Source organism: Eucyclogobius newberryi, unplaced genomic scaffold (genome assembly GCF_026437365.1).
Source record: "Eucyclogobius newberryi isolate DKJ021-1_F unplaced genomic scaffold, fEucNew1.0.hap1 SCAF_9, whole genome shotgun sequence".
Taxonomy (NCBI): Eukaryota; Metazoa; Chordata; class Actinopteri; order Gobiiformes; family Gobiidae; genus Eucyclogobius; species Eucyclogobius newberryi.
This window is the reverse complement of record NW_027316532.1, coordinates 9,476,549-9,492,543: the sequence shown is the minus strand read 5'-3', so window position 1 is coordinate 9,492,543 and position 15,995 is coordinate 9,476,549.

Genomic DNA, 15,995 nt, shown 5'->3' with positions numbered 1-15,995 from the left:
TGTCCTGCCCAGTGTCCAGGACCTGAGCCACGCGCAGGCCCTTAACAAGAAGGACATGGGGACACTGCATGGGGGAAATGATTGTTTGTTATGTCTAAAAGGCCGATTATTATCTATTGTGGGCTTTTGTATTAACTTTTAACCCATCCAAGTCAAGCGCAATTTGCATCCTGGCCGTGGTGCTGAAAGTGAAATAATCACTTTCATAATCGGTAAGTTAGGAGTTTATTCTCGTAAAATTATGATTTTTGATCTCATAAAATTATTACTTTAATCTCGTAATATTAAGATCTCTCTGACTCCGACTTTTTTCAAATACAATTTTGAAAAATGTTGAAATTTTACGAGTTTATTCTCGTAAATGTAGTATTTTTTTTTGGCTTCCACTTTAATATTGTAACATTATGACTTTAATGTTGAAACGTTATGACTTTTTCTCGTAGTGCCCGCAACTTTTTTTGTTCGGTTTGGCCCTTATGCTCCGTCGCACATTCCAGAACAATGAGATTATGTATTTCATACAATGATCACTTGGATACAGAAAAATGTTTAGGTTTAATTATCTTGTTCCACAAATTTAGGTCATACTTGTTTGCTCATGCTTAATCTCGTCACATCTCAGATGCTAAGCAGGGCAGGACCTTGTTTGTACTTGAACGGGAGACTGCTGGAACACCAACTGCCACAGTGTGGTGCTAGAAGAAATGTTGTGACTTTGGCAACTTCAGGTGTGTGTGTGTGTGTGTGTGTGTGTGCGCGCGTGTGTGCGTGCGTGTGCGTGTGCGCGAGCGAGCGTGCGAGTGTGTGTGAATGTTTGGTAGGGGCCGATGCGGCAGATTGCAGCCTTACGTCCATCAGTCTGACCCAGGGTCCTGTGGCTGTAATAATAGCTTATCACCGCCACGTGTGGAATGAATGAATAATTGCAATATGTGTCTTTAAGTGTCCTAAAAAAAGCACTATATGTTTCTCTTGTCCAGTCTCCACAGATCTGACCTGTAACTTGGTCTGATGGCTTTGCTGTAATACTGTGACGTTGAACCCCTCCAGGCCAAGCAGAAACAGAAAAGCTACCCAGATGCATTCAATGAAACTAAAAATCCAGATCTGTTTTTGACTAAAACAAATTTGACAGGAAAAATGAGTTCACAAGATCCATAAAATGTCATGGAATTTAACTAATCACACTGTCAATCAATGCAACGTTTGTTTCATGTGTGACTTTGGCATACACAAATCTTTACTGACATATCTTTTCCTGGTCCCGTCTTTGTTGTCGTCCCTTTAGCTTACATCCACATCACTCCTTTGTTTTACTGCCATCTCCAGCCTGTTATATGACTATCACTCAAAACAGCACTCAGCCTAATCCTCCAATCATTCAGAGCTGCGGCTAAGTGGACTCTCCCTTCCATCCTGCAGCCCTAAAAGCTCCGTCGTGATTGATAAAACCCACGAATCAAGCAGACATTTAGACTGTAAAAGGCTCTCTCTCATTAAAAATATGGTGTTGGTAATGAAGAGGAAATAGAATTAGCAGCAAGGAAGAGTGAACGCCGGCAAATTGCTGTAAATATTGTACAAGACGGATCGCTAACCTCCTCCAAACGCGGCAGAAAGTCATTACAAGGCTTTGGGATATAGGTTCCCCATGACCGCATATTTATTATCTATCTAAATAGAATCACTTACCTCTGATGCAGGCTGTGATAGCCACAAATATCGCTTCTCCCAATGTCATGGCAGCGGAAGGCAATTTTTACATAAGGCCAAATGATTACGCCAGACAGGATTGCATTTTGTTGTTAACTTGATTCATTTTTTTTTCCTGGAGAAGGGAGCGGCGGCGCAGGGGGAAGAGATTTTTGCCCCATCGGAAATGTAAGTTCAATATGGTTTGACACGTCGAGGGAAAAAGAGGTGTGGACAGAATCTGGCCTGAAAAATCTACAGTTTTTTTATCTATCCGTCTGTCGGCGACGGTACAAATGATTACAACGTGATTCAATGTGTCTGTTTATTCTGCTGCACACGCTGATCAATGTGGCATAAATGAATAAATACATATTGTTGAATCCACACGTATAATGTTTTTGGAGATGGTTCCACGCCTGGATAGAGGAAGGGCATCTGGCATGAAAAAATATGTGAACGACTAGTATATTGTTAAGTCAAGAAGACGAGACGAGCATGCGCGACAGGCCGAACATCACTCCTGACCAAACCTAACCCAACATTTGGATTCCCGCTTGTCTCCATGGAGATGTCATTGATTTGGAAGCTTCCGCAGCATGGCATTAAACTAAGTCAGATCTGTAGGGAAACGACCCCGCTAAAAGTTCAAATCCATGGTATTTTCTAGCAATAAAAATACCCGTAATTAAATACATGCAAGGCAACTAAGTTAAATGCCATATTGTGGAATATTCAGGCAAAACAATGACATCTCAATGGAGGAAAAGCTGGACATTTTAAATTGGTCTTCAAATTATTCTCTCCATAAACTATTCACTTTTACTGTTAGTTTACATCTCCAATCTTTCATGGTCATGGATAATTCACTCATGAAAATAGGATTGCTCAAAGGTTAAAGATTATTATTATTATTGAATTATTAATATTATTACATTTTTTGTACAATTTTCAGTACAAATGACATATTCACAACAGTAGATGAATAGTCTGTCCTTGCTGCCCAAACAACATGAATATACCGGTAATCAACAAGATAAAGTTTTGATTTCAACCTAGAGAAATGGTAATGTCAAACGTTAGTGACAATGGAATTGGTCGAAAGTGGCAATGGGTCAAACAAATTTAAAATACGTCAATTTACACAAGGAATACAGTTCTGACCATCTTGTTTACTGAATGTTTGTGGGCTTCAGTTCATGGCAGTTGAAGAGTAATTGATTTATAAAACATTTAAATTCTATTTTTTGATCTCATTGTCAGTATGGTAAAGGTTTCAAATGTGTGGACAATGAGTTCCACTCCAAGATGAATGATTACACCGACTCTTTGGTAGTTATCTGTCCCCATAATCTAGGACAAAAAAGATTGATTCATGGATCTTAAAGTCAGAAGGTCAAAGAGGTGTGAGCAAGGAGCTAAAAGACATTCGGACACGTTTCAAAGCTATAATTGCTTATAAAACTAGTAATAATAATAAGATAAGATAAGATAATTCTTTAATATCCACACAAGGGGAAACGCAGTAAAACAGGAGGAAAGGACAGATTATAGGAAGTTAAAAAAAACAAAAAAACACTCTTAATAGAACTCTTGGGAAAAAAAATAAAATAGATAAATAAAAAATAAAAAGATAAAGATAAAAAATAAGATAATAATAATAATAATAATAATAATAATAATAATAATAATAATAATAATAATAATAATAATAAAATAATGATAATAGAATCAAATCAAATAAAGTAAAAATAGCTAGCACAAGACTAGGTAATGGTAATACTATTAGCAGGTAAGTAAACAGAATAAAAACAAAATAGAACACTCTTATTAAAGGTATTGCACATGGTTACATCAGTATTGCACATGTTCAGGGCTAGCAGTGTTTGTTATAAAGTCTGACAGCAGCACCTAGGAAAGACCTGCAAAACTAATAATCACATTTCTACAAATACACTCACAATTGATTTACTTTGAGCAATTCATTTAAACAAGTTTGGAAATACTCACAGTAAGCACATCTCTGAAGCTCCCGTATTGTGAACTTATTTAACATGGTGGACAAAAACAATAAAACAACATTATGCTAGTCCACAGTGAAGGGACATTGCCTATCTAAAATGAAAGAGCTCACGTGTTTAATATTTTCCTGGCAGTTATTTGCCCATTGCAGTTAAATGCCTCTCCTAGCAATGTTGGTGTGAGCTGTGTGTGTGCAACAGAACGATTGTCCGAGTACGTACGAAGTTTGTGAGTTGCGCTACTGTGATTTGGGAAATTTCAAACCCAAATCGCAATATTCATGCAGTTCAAATTTGAATAAGTAAGTTAATCAATTTTCCTGCCACACATAAGCTTTAGAGCTGAATGATTTGGGAAAACTATCTTCTATCTATTACTTTTGGGGCGAAACAGCGCTCCTGAATAAAAGCCGCGCACACAAAATTATCGAAGAAAAAATAACTTCTCCATATACCTGTCATAAACTGCAGGTGCCCATGTTGTAACATGAGATATTTGATTGTACATAAAACACAGTGTTTTGAAGCTTAAAATATAGAAAACACAATGTGTTTCTTTGGACAGTTCTTCCACTGACATCTTCTTTTACAGTGTGTCAAACGTTTGCGCTTCTTGTTGGATTGCCCTCTGGTGGTCGTAAAAATCTGTAAATTAAACCCACCGTTATAAAGACCGCGGGCTCAAAGCTTGGTAAAAAAGTAGCAACTTAAAGTCCAAAAAGTATGGTATTAAAATTCTTTCTGAAGATTCAATTTGTCTTTGTCTCAGTAATCAGATATGTTGTGTGTTAAGGAGAATTGACAAAAATACTAAAATATGAACTGATCAACAACAAATGTACTTTAGAAGAGGTTTGTACTGATATAAACTACAGTGTTAGCCTTTTTTTTTTAACGCAGAATAAGATGGGATATTGTGTTGTTTGTGGAAGAAATTATCCAACATTTCAGCTTTAATTAATCTTTTGATTAATCTTGCAGCCCTAGCAACCATAATGACTGATGAAATATAAACCTAATAGTAAGCAACACAAAAAACCAAACACTCCTATCGACCCAACCTTAACCATGCTTTATGACCAAATTATATTTTCTATGTACTGATCCTTATTATGTTATAATTTAGCTGCATAATGTCTCTCCTGCGCAGCCATTGTTCCAGCATTAATATCACTACAATAAATACATGTGGTCAAATGGGGAACGCCTCTTAGTGCCTATTCATGAAACCAACATACGGCCCTCGAAGCATGTGCGCACATAGGTATTGGCCCATTTGTCAAACCGCCTAATTATCCCTCACCGCGCGATATTGTTCTCCATCCATGCATTTCATTTCGCAACATTAAAACATAGGTGTCGCGGGCAGCACAAATGGCTTTGCATGAGCTTGAATGCATTAGAAAATTTTGGTTTAAGGACACTGCATCCAAGGGGGACAGGCGCACGCTGCACCTCTTTTGGTTTGTCATTCATCTTGTGGTGCGAGGGCTGGTGGGTAGTGATGCCGTTGGCTATCTTGGCAGGTTAATGAAACTAATTTGATTTCCACTGATTGCCCGAGTTGCTGTGGCGAGCCTAATTGCCTGGACGCCATTTCACGCTAGTAGCCAAAACCGGGCCCCTTTTTGTTATTATGGTTTGCTGGTTTCTTCTTTTGGCTTGTCCCATCTGGAGTCACCACTGAGAATCATCGACCTCCTTGGGTGCGGTGATTTTCAGTTTTAGTATTGATGTTGCGCTTGGATCAGAATCAGAATCAGAATAAGGTTTATTGCCATTGTCAATGAACAAAATTCCCAAACATGATGAAGATTTTAGAATTTCTCCAGGCTTGGGTACGAGAGGGTAAGATCATTTGATAATAACATAATTTGAGAATGTCTCACGTCATAATAATGGCACCTTAATTTTTCTTAAAAAAGCATGAATAAAGGTGTATGTATGTGTAAGTGTATATATAAGTATATATATAAATACACACACACACACACATACATATTACATATTTTTGGCCATTCCTAAGGTCTCCAAACAAAGCAAATATTCCCAAAGCACATGGAAACTAAATACCGGTATGTGTGAATTTGTGCGCAGTAAATTAATGAATGAAGAGTTCTGAGTTTACTGCATGTCCTCCCTTCTCTCTCATTCCCATTTCACACTGTCCTTTCCTGACTAACAAAGACTACGGGCAAAAAAAAGTCTTCCATCTAAACTTTTTCCTTTTTTTCTTTTTTTTACAGCTTATTCTGCAATTTGCTGCTATCTGTCGAAAGGATTAGACTGTGATACCAATAGACATAACCTGTGACGCTCCAGATTTGTGCCATGTGCGTTCTTGATTTGAAGGGAATGCCAGTGTTAGCCCTGTTACACCGTCGGATACTGTGCGATGTGATTGTGAACACAGCTGTGAGCCCCGCGTCACACTGTGGACGGCACTGAACAGAGCCAGTTCATTACAAAACACAAACAAACGCCGTAGAGGTCCTCTGCGTCCCGGGACACCTCAGAGGAATAGGCTGCCCCATTTCTTCGGTCTCAATCTGAGCCCTGTCATCTCTGTTTGCCTTTGGTTATTGGAGGTTTATTCGCTGCATTTGGTTTCTGCTACAAATGGGTAGAAAAAATATGGAGAATTGATTTGGTTAGCCATGGTAACAATGTATTATATTTCCATTGTATTATATTGTTTGAGGGAATCATGTTTGTATGTAATGAACCCGGTCACTGGTGCATGGAACGATGCATAGAGCTTTTACTTTGGGCATTAGGTTGGGTGGTACTAGCTCCAAGAGCGTGCTGGCCTTTTGACTCAAGTATCACCTGGTCAAATGTCTGTACTTGTGGCTGAAATAAACTGAGTATTAAAAAGAAAATAAGCCTGCGTGGAAAAAGAAATGAATAATATAAAGATTAATATCCCAAAAGATTATTTCTTGATAGTGTAGTGATTTTTTTTCTTGGCACCCTTTACATACACACACTTTTTACTTACTGATTAACAACACAAGTGTGCTGTTGTATAAAGCTTTAAATTAATTTCACGTTTTGTCTTGCTGTAATTGGATTGTGATCTGCATTTGGGTTCAAGCTATTTTGTAAGGCCTCTTCATTTGATGATTATCTCCAAAGGCCTTGCAGATATTAGGCCATATTCCTTTCCGGTGCCATACAATCTAATACAATCTAAATGGATCTTGTTTCAAAGCCTCAAGGACTGTGATGAGCTCTGTGTGATGGCCGTCTTTCTGCTTCACTCTGCAGTGTAATGCACTGATGCAATTATTGTTTAGCACACAATAAATAAGAATCTTGTGGAGGTTATGACCAATCCATTTTGAATATTGTTTCTAAACCATATGTTTACAATCTACCACAGGAAGTGTGTGTGAAGAAACAAAATGTTCTAGAGTTAATATTTTGTTCTTGTGGCATTCAATTGTTTAATTTGAACTGTTTTGTAAAATCACAGTCATCAGAGAACTGCAAACATGGTCAAGTGCTGGTAATGTTGTTTTGCAGATTAAGAATGGAGGGTATTTATAATTCTCAATGGAGGACCAAAGAAAATCACAAATTCTGTTCCTAAACACCATGTGGAAGTGCTCGCTATTCACAAGGAAATGCAAACCATTCCCATGTGTTTTGGGCTGTCCTGTTGCTCAAAAATATTGGACTGAAATAAACAAAGTCTGTTTTTGACAATACAATCCCGCTTGATTTCAGAACTATGTCATTAGGCCTTAAAGCTCCGGCCATAAACACAGTCAGTGGATATCTTTGGACTATAGGCAACAGGAAAAAAGCACCCATAAACAAATCTATGACACAAATTGTACCTACAATAAAGGACTTAATTTGAAAATTGACACCTTTGACCTTTGGGCCAAATTGGACGTTTACTTGGGACTTCATTTTATTTGGATGTCTTCTGTTCTGATTTTGTTTTTTGTTCCCGGTGCTCTCTTTGGTCTTGTTCTGTTTTGGTGTTTGACGTTTTTTGTTCTAAAAGTGAAAAATGCAATAAATAAATACAAATGTCCTGCAACTTCTGGCCAAGTCTGTCATCTGAAACTTTTTCTACAATGGATCACTCCTCGACAAATCATTACATTGACTTGTAATAAGTATGAAAAAGGCCTTTTTGTGGAGAGAGGAAATACAATCCTCAAATGGCTTTTGCACTATCAGTTGTGAAAAAGTTTGCTAAAAGCAGCTGTTGTGTCAAAATGAGTTACTAGCAAACACCACTAAATCTTCCTAAAGTATACAGAAGGTATTCAGGATCAAGAATATATGAATAACTTGATTTTGACAACAATTTGAATAGAACCCTATCATTCTAAGAAGGCGATATATTGGTAATTATTTCACATTTTATTCACTGTAAATGACAATGTTGATTTAAAACTGCATAACTGAATGCTCTTCATACTGGCATTTCACCATAACAAGCAGTGGATTTTAATTTCATTTTAAAGTGTTTTGCTTTTCAAACCCATGTGCATGAACCTGAGTAATATATTATAGATAATCTCAACGTAAATGTAACGGAAAACACTCAAGACAGAACAAGGTTGTACTCAAACATGCATGAATCAATCAAAATACAGAGTATACAAGACAATGTGGCATCACTATTACAATATGGTTCATGTCCCATTATCAGTTAAACTCTTATAACATTGGACATATGTCATAACAACATACCATAAATGTGTAGCAGTATGGGGGTGTGCTCATCTGTAGCCGGCAGATGGCACTTACCCGTACAATAAAAATACCTTAGAAATAGCATTCTTCCTCTTTCGCTATAGTTTGGTTGGCCTGGACCCAGACCCTTGCATGGCCAGGTAAAGATGATTGTCTTTTCCAAACTCATTAAATAGATTTTTGTTTTCTAAATTAGGTGTAAATCATCTGTAGTGACGCGGTGAGGACGGGGCACCACACAGCGCTGTGTGGTGCCCCATGGTGCTCGCTCGCTGGCCGTCCTGGAGTCCTTTGTTGTAGCGGGTACTGGTCAAGCCGAGCACGGATAAATGGCTCGTTTTGTGTGCGTGACGATGTGCGCACAGGGTTTGTAGCTTTAGGCCTCCTCACACCAGGCTCGCCTTACCATCATTGACTAACAAACCTAAATAAGTGTTAAAACAACCAATTTCTCTCCAGAGTGTTCCAACGACACTGGCCCTGCAGTTCTTGTTACTTTGTCTGCCTGTGTTTTTTTCTCTGTTTCCAAATCTAGCATTTCCTTGTATTTCTAGTGTATTTCAATTCAATTTAAAATCTTTATAAGCATTATTTACCTTAGTTAATGACAACAGTTTGCTTGAAAAAAATATTACATTATTGCTTGAAATAAGATTGCAGTAGAACATTTGAAGTTGAAATGAAATAGACTGAGAAATGCAAACATTGGATTCTTCTTTGTGACCAGAGCAACTGTACGTAGCTGTTTTTAAACTTTTGAAAAGGGGAAAGTTAGTGAGTGCAGTCTAAAAGGAGCAGTCTATAACATGTCTGATGATAGCATTAGCTTCACTCACACACGGCTGTTTCTGCCTGTGAACTGGAGCCCGGCCAACATTCAAATGCGTTAATGGTGTTCAGAGTGTTGAGAGCTTTTTTGGAAAGAGACAGAGTCTTTGCTCTCGAGTGGAATCCAAACATGAATGTATGGCTTTATGAAAACAGGCTTACAGCAGAAACACGGACTAGAACATGTTTCAGAATGTTACTTTACCTTTTAAGGGCCTATGCGTTGCTTGGTTGTCATCTTTGTTGCAAGGTCTACACATGAGATCTCTCAAAAGGCAAATGTATAATAAGGTTATGCAAGAGAAGAGTTATGTCTGTAATTAAAAGCCATTGGCAATATATAATAATAACAGCAATATTTTGGACTATATATGCCTTTTACGGGAACCAAATAAATGTCCATGCTTGATACAAGGGAAAAGAGAACAGTAGTGTGATGACTTATTTTTGCGTAACTTGTTAAGGTGATAATGCAATTGTTTTAAATGTTTTAGAGTTCGAATTTGGAATTTTTACTTTGTTGTGTGCAAAGAAAAAAAATGAAAGAACATGTTTTCAAGCCAAGCATTACCATATCATACCGAGATGCCTTCCATTTTCGCTCCAAAACAATCACTGCAAAGACAAACCGCCAATCCTTGTTTAGCATCACAAGCCTTGCATTTCATTTTCCTGGACATAAATGAACATACCCTGACCCTAACCACTGCTTGCCAAACCAGGTCTTTTCTATACTTTTCCATCTATGTCAGAGCGTTTCTCAAATGGAGGATCTGCGCTTGTTATAAGGTCATCGCTCCCTCTCGTTTGGCCCCGTAATCCAGCACAAAGCAAAAATCCACTTCTCAAAATGGCTCATTACGGCTTTGATCAATCGTTGTGCGTTTGGTGAGACAGACTCCGGAAATGCCATCAGAAAATTGCATTTCCAAATGACATTAGGCGCCCAGTTGACCATCCAATTCCATGGCTTTCTATTGAGATGTTAAGATCTGATATTATTATTTGGGTCAGAAAAGCGGCTTTTTTTTTCTTCTTTTGAGTGAGGCAATTAAATTTCCTTGATGGTCTGTGAGAGCACTTAGCTTAAAGAGAATACACTTTGAAATCAAAAAGCTTTCAATCATCTCAAATCATATTTAAGAGAAAAGGGAGTAGAAGCAGAGGAGGAGGAGTGTCACATGCAATGCTATGGAGGCCGTGATGGGCTGCAGTGGAGATCGCCAGGGTTGGTAAAGGTTATTCTGCCTCTTTTTGGAGGGAAGAGGAGAAACATGCTCTGGTGGGTTTGGTTTACTGTAAGTTGGAGCTTTTTATTTGAAGAGAGCAGGATCGATGGAGCTGATAATAAAGCCTAATGCATTATTGTAACATCAAGACGTAAGCGAGAAATGCGTTTTTAGAGCGGCACATTTTGTTATGTTTTTATAGGTGTGAAAAAGTGGTTAGCATTTTCCACTCAATGCAATGTAATACAGTTCTAAGATGTAGTAAAATTGTCACATTAAGTAATAAAACTAAGATTTGTAATAATTTGCAACATTATGATACACACACAAGTGATCACATGTTGAGACACATTATTTCAAAATAAGGAGGACATTTTCCAACCAAAATGTAATAATGAAATAAGATAAGATAAGCCTTTAACAAACCAAAATCAGAATTATGAGCTGTGGCTTAGTGGTAGAAGAAGGGCCCATTAACCCTGAGGTTCAGATTTTCATTTTGTTCAGTGAAGGCGTTTTAATGTCAAATGCAAATGGCTTTATACAAGAGGACAGATTATGGCATGGATGGAAATAACAGGTCACCAACAATGTTATAATGGTTATTACATGGTAATTACAGGACACACCTCCAACTGCACTTTGGGTCAGGGTTATGTTCTCGTAATATGATTCATTCTAACCTTAACACATAACGCTAACACTGTATGAAGATTGTAAATCAGATGGTTGGTGTTTTTGGTCATTTATATTTTTTACATGAGGAAGTGACCATTTTATTACATGTTGGGTTATTAGTACATAATGCTACATAATGTGGCTCTACATGGTTTGATTTCAGAAAAAGCTATATCCCAATGTAAATGATTTGGATGAATTATTCTGAGAAGAAACATCACCGTGAGGAAACGACCGTGAAATCCTAATTCAATTTCATTCACATTGTCAAATTACAAATGAAATCAAACTTTGTGAATGATAAAGATAATGTGACATAAACAGCCAGATAAAAAAGCCTTTTACACTTAGGGTTACATAGCCTATTTGGAGTTAGAATAAAAATCACTGAGATTTGCTTCCAAAACTATCATGTTATTTTTTAGTTATTACAATTGTGACCTAAGTAATTGTAATTTTGTATTAACTGAATAGTCTTGACATCCCACTTTAGAAATGTGTTGGGCTTTTCTGTGTGAATTTTGCATGTTTTCCTCCATATTAGCGTCTGTTTTACTTTTTATAATAAAAATAGCAAAAAAGAAATTAAACAGAACTAAGCCAGACTTAAATCACTCGGTCTTATTTTATTTTGTCATGAGTTATTTTATTTCATTTGTTGCCCATAGTGATATGATAGTGAATATTCTGGTTTAGGTGAGCTTACATTGTATTATTGTTCCTGCTTTGTAATGGTAAATATAATATAAGTGCTTAACTGCTAAAAGCTTTGTTGATTGTTCTTAACCATGGATAACTTCAAGCCAAATAGCTGTTTTATGATCTATTCTTAATCTTTGCTGCTATATTTTGTTGCATAAAATATCGTGAGGCATTTTATACCCTGTCTTCTCTACTTGCATGTATTGGTGCAGTTATCTAATGAGCTCCTGTCCTGTACCTAATGCTTTAGAACTGCATTGATATTTCAGGTTTAAACTTTAAAACTTTGCTTAACATGCCATAGAAACGCACTGCTTTTTCTAAGTGTGTAACTGGTTTGAGGAGATTGGGTTTGTGAAGATGCAGAATCCAGGCCTGGTCTGTGTGAGCACTTGTTCGCAGGATTACCACTCTGCTCTATTTTTATGACAGCTAATTAGGCAGGTTTTATAAGCAGGTTTACTTAACTCTGTCAGATCAGGATAAATTACCATTTTGCACATCTCACTTAATCATATTAATTACCACTGGCAATTTATCAGGCTGTCTTCAGGGTATGAATAATTGGAAAGATTATTAGCTGAGAGTTGCTCTGTATAAGTGAGGATATATGGTCCAAGCAAAAGCAGAAATGTAATATCTGCAAGACTAGACTTTCATGTAGTAGATTTACATGTATGTTATTGTAGTACACATCAGAGGCTCCTCAACATGGCCTGATTTATTATTGGGTATACTAATAATACGAACCCTGCTCCAATCATTTCACTCTGTCGTAGTGTGGTGTTGATAGATTCATTCATCAAGACGTGTTCAGTAATCCCATCACTGGACTCTAAACATTTCTGTGGTCAAACTGTTTTCACAAGAAACACATGACTCTATTTGCATCATTTTGAAGGTGTCCCAATGACTAAATACCCTGCTATAAACTGAGTTGCCGTATTTAAAGTACATATACCAAATGCAGACATGATATAATGCTAAGTTGCAGTAGCGTGGCATGACTTTTATGACAGGCTAGCAGATGTTCATCACTATTTAGTGGCTAACATTTGCACGCAAAATAAAAAATTAACATAAAAAATAAAAAAACATGTTAGGAATGGAGTTACTTTAACTTCACTGCTCAATTCATTACTCAAACTATGTTATTAAATGACTTTAATTGCTTGTATTTCTAACTAACGTCTAATCTAAGAGTGTCCAAACTTTTTCACCGAGGGATACATTTAAAAATGTATACGGAGCATGGCAAAACAACCGTTGTGATAACTCCGATGTGGGCGATACAAAATTAAAATGAATTGATTTAACTACAAAAAAAAAAATGCAACAACTAATCTAGGAAACCAGGACCAGGGTGAACAGAGCCTTGGCCTCAAACAAAGACTTGCTGTTGATTCACTTCTCGTCTGCACATGGTCAGTCGGGGACAATCTGCAAACATTCATGATTGTCAGCATTTAAGATTTGGGAGTGTCTACAGAGCCGCGGCGCGGCCGAAACTGCCATGTTATTTTGTTCCGCGGCTCCTGAAACTGCTGGGCCATTTGACCGCGCCGCGGCTCTGCAGCCACGGCCTTAAGATTTAAGGCTGTGTCATGTGCAAACCTCTAAAACAAGCTGCGGTCCGCTCAGATTGTAAAAGCACATGCTGGAGCGGAGCAGAAACCGGCCTCTGTTCACGGTGAGAGAATGCACAGCGTGACAGGTGAACGACCAAGAAAACTGGCCTGCAGTACTGCTCTATGGCCTGTAGAGGCCACAAAAAGACACGTGACGTCCAGTCAAGTGAGGGAAAACTGACTTATGTGGATATAGTTCTGAACAATTTGAATATAGTTGTAATTTTATTATTTGATTGGTCAATCACTGCTTGCTTCGATTGTCCTGACCGCACGCCACTGCTAAATTGACCAAAAGCATAAGAATGCATAATATGTCCACTTTAAAGAACACATTTACAAAATTGACTTTTTTGAGCTTAACATGTTCTCTCATCAAAAATATACAGCTGTTGTATTTAGCTTCACTCATGCTTGTTTGCTGAATGTTGTTTTATAATTCCACTCCCTCGGTGGTGCAGTTCTGAGATCTTCTATGTTGTTTTTAAGTCAATAAATCATTGCCATGGTCATTACAGCTGTGTGTCTGCATTAGCATGTTGGTGGAAAGCTAGCGTTTTATTAATGTCCCCTTGGTAACTCCCTCTGCAGCCAGTAGAAGGAGTACTTGATGAGAGAACGCTTCACAGATATTAAGTAGTGTATGCTTTCACTAGATACACAACCTTCTGTTTATATAGAATACAAATAATGAATACTATGTGTCCTTTAAAGGAATAATAGAGGATTTTTTGGCGCTAAATCGGTGTCTCATTTCCTCATGGCGTGGACAGCCGAGTAGTTCATTCACATGTCAATCATAGGACGCACCTACTGCACACCTGCATCCTCGTTGGCTCGTCCCCAGCATAGCAGCACGTTTCCCTGGCTGCTGGTGCCCATGCGCACTTTTCAAAAAGGGACTAACATTCGCTTGAGTTCTCAGATTGGCGAAAAAATCCTCTATTATTCCTTTAAGTTGCTTTCTGCCAGATGTTGTAGCACTTCTGGTCTTTTGTAGTTCAAGTTTTCACCAGGGCAGCACTGGCTCAGTCTGCTCAAGTCTTGAAAGTCTAGATCAATCCTAATATAAAACAATAAGTAATGGAGTAAAGTAGTAGATCAGTAAAGTCAAAAGATTACCAACATTACCAGAACTTGTCAAGTATGACACAGTCCCGAAAATGTCCAAGTGTGCGACTGATTGTATGTGGCAAACCCTGACAATTTTTGTTGTATGATATTTAAGTTATTATACTCTTGCACCGCTCTCTGATTCCCTGTGTACATGGGGAGCCTTGACATTCTCCCCACTGTCACTACCTCAAACATCCGTCTCCTTCGCTGCTCCGGCCCTCTCCACAGACATAAAAACCACACACCCCGCTCCACAGGGGGGTGCAGTGCTGTAATTGTGTCTTCAGACCCTCTCACAGCACCCCACCTGACATTTTCCTTCAACAAATTTATTTTCCAGTCTTTGGTATTTTGGCAGCAGGGACACTGGTGACCAAATTTGGCCCTTTTCTCCCGCGGTATCCCTCTGAGCAGACGATAACTGAAGATTGTACTGTAGAATATGTTAGTCCTGTACAGAAAAGGTCATGTCAAGACACTGTTGAATGGACAAATCCCTGCGTTAATGTAATTTACTATAAACAAAATGAATTGTGTAGTTTTGGAAAACCAAATAAAGATGGTACGAATGTGGCCCAATCTATTATCTAAAGGTTGATCATTTGTAAAGTGCTACATTTAGACATTAGTTCGGTTTTTCGGCTGGCCTTTGTCCCTCAGACCAGTTGGTTAGGGATCACTTTGGCACGGTCCTTTTAATGGCAGAATGAATTTTGCTCAGGGCCTGGATCTAGGTCTCAGCAATTCACAAAAAGAGGTACAGTAATTTGAAGTTTGTGGTACGGTTCACTTAAAAAAAGCGGAGACACATTTTCATTTTCATTTCTCAGTGGAATCAGTATAATTTTAAGGGAAACCTTCAATGCAAAAATCAGTTCACATTAAAAAGTACCTCTCCCTCCTCACCTCATTACTGAGGCCCATGCTGTCTCATTACAGACTGTAGTGTTGTAATAGAGGAGTTCATTAAAGCTTCCAGGTCAAAGGGTGCTGTTATTAATAGTTCATGGCAGTGTGTTGAATTATAAGACTTTGGAATAAAAAATAGGATTCACTGCTTTACTGCATGTTGTATTTCAGCTATATATATATATATATATATAATATATATATATATATATATATATATATATATATATATATATATATATATATATATATATATATATATATATTGATTTCTTTGCTTTCCTATTTTTGGAGGAATTATGGTTTTAATAAATGTCTGCATTTATTAATGCACAATGAAATGGAAAACAGTAATCATTTGTAATAATTTAGCATAAAAAAGACATTATGGCAACAATGGTAGAGTAGATGTTAGGGATGCAACTAATCGTCACTAATCGACAATAAAAAAATAACCACATTTTGATAATTGT